At 42.0% G+C, this 2,189-nt stretch overlaps 1 pseudogene; it reads right to left on the bottom strand.

The window, feature by feature from the left end:
- LOC105813746 overlaps nucleotides 1-2,189 on the bottom strand; it is a 193,966-nt pseudogene that overhangs the window by 88,841 nt on the left and 102,936 nt on the right.

Raw genomic sequence — 2,189 nt, 5'->3', positions numbered from 1 at the left:
ATATTCCTAGCCCAAGTAGCAAATCCAGCTCCTCTTGTGCTGGAGGATGGGAAAGAAGAAAATGCATCCTTGATTCGTCTCTAACTGCATGGGATGCAAGTGCTGCACGAAGGCCCCATGGTCGGCTTGCTCTGCAGCAAACAAATCATAGGTTTCACAATCCTAATGCTGGCTGTCCAAGAGGAGCCACTTTAACGCGTGACTACTCTACTTCTCTGGGGCGTATGACCAGCCAGTAGCCATTAGTCACCTTGTCTGTCCCTAGCTCAAAAGTCGGATAATGTACTGCTCTGGAAATGTCATCCGGGCTTTTTAATACTTGAGTTCTTGGCTGAACTGCGCTTTGAAGTGGCATGCTTAGAGGAATGAAAGGATAAAGGAGATTTTTTATTTCCTGCGGAGAGGGAAGAGTGCAATTATCTCAGCAGGCATACTTCTTCCTTCTATTTCTTCCCTTTCCTCTTCCCATCCAATCTGGGTAACAATAAAGAGAATCAATTTGCAAAATGAAGCTAATGGCTGAGTTGACAGTGGCATTTTCATTGGTATGTGGACGTAGAAAGCGCCTTGATTCACAATGTCTGTTTCCATGGAATGCTCGCCGCATCATTCAGATATAAGCATCACCGCACTTATAAATATTAGGGATTTTAAGACAAGAGAAAAATAATTATTTGGGAGAAGAATGATTGGCTGTACCAGGGGTCAGTTGAACAGTGCCTGAGGGTGGTGGATCCACTGGGTCAGAAAGCCCTGTTGCTATGGCCATCAGTGATGACTCCTCCTCACGCCAGTGGCATTTGGAAGGTCAAGGTAGATGTCATGGCTGGAGTGGTGACTCATCAGGCTTTGCCTCCTCTGTAAAGTGTGGTTCTTTAGGAACAAGGAAGCTGGTGCAAGGAAAGCCCTGGGCTGATTCCCTGGTTGGGCACAGCCACCTTGGAGAGGATGGGCATTCCCCTCTCCTCCTGCGGAGACTCCTAGGAAGGTCAGCTGAGGTGACACGGTGGATCTTGTAGCAGTGAGAGCTCCACGTGACCATGAGTAGGTGAAAAAACATGTTTCATTAAGACATGAAGGTGATTTCTGAGCTGCTCTTAAGGGATTTCTTGCTTATAGAGGGAAACCAGGATATAATTTTAACTCAAGAGGCAACTTTGTACAGAAGGACAAAAGCCAGAAAAATTGGCATTTCTATTCAAATTTATTTAGGCTCCTTTTTAATATCCTTTAATGATTGAATCATTTTTATCTGATCAGGAACTTGTCATGCTTTCCTTTCTTAGAAGACTTCATAGGAGATAGTCTGTTTTTACTTCTATTATCATTTGTTTAATATGTTCTAAATAGATAATTTTTAAAAATTGATTAAATCCACATTACTTTTAACATTGGAAGGCATCACATATGAAAGTTCCCTACACCCTATGGTGTTGGGGAATGACAAGCCCTCTTCCTTCTAACTTAGCCTTCTGCCTTTTGAAATTGAAGGATGTATTACTGCTATCATAATTTAAATTAAAGTGCTTTCCTAGCAGTCCCCAGTAACCTGTCTTGGACATCTCTTTTGCCTATCCAAATTCCATAGAAATTGTTCTCTCAAAAGTTCAACGTTTCTTTTAACGCAAAGGATTTTTAAGCATAACATCAATATATCTCTGTATATTACAATAGAGATCTAAACTATTTGACAATCCTATTTTTCTAATCATCTCTTGAATGCCCAATGCCTTCTCATGAGATTATGGTTGTGAGGTTTCTTAGAACTGAAGCTGCTGAGGTATCATGAAAACAGAGAGAGTTTGGCCTCGTTCTTGAGGTGAGACCCCGGACCAGCGATCAAATGTGTTTTGTTTCTACTTTTTATTTTCTTAAAGAAAAGTTGCCTTATTTCCATGCTAATGTAGGCATATAATCAGATTATTTCTCACTTGTATTCCTTACATGGAGGAAAAGGAGGAGGATGGGAGAGAGGAAGGGGCAGTGCAGGGTCCACACCGGAGGAGATTAGGGAATATCAGCGTGAGCTCACGCCCTAGCTTTGCAATTCCAAATCTCTCCCCCTACCTTTGTCTCCTGGCCTCTTTTTCCTCTTTCAGGAGCACTGTCTCCTCCCTCCTTGTGTCTATCTTTATATTGTATTAAACTAGAAATAACTGCCCATGTGACCTTCCCCTAAAAACCCTATA

Source organism: Propithecus coquereli, unplaced genomic scaffold (assembly GCF_000956105.1).
Source record: "Propithecus coquereli isolate 6110/MARCELLA unplaced genomic scaffold, Pcoq_1.0 Scaffold11, whole genome shotgun sequence".
NCBI lineage: Eukaryota > Metazoa > Chordata > Mammalia > Primates > Indriidae > Propithecus > Propithecus coquereli.
The sequence above is the reverse complement of the archived record's forward strand: the minus strand, read 5'-3'. Positions and strand labels throughout refer to the sequence as shown.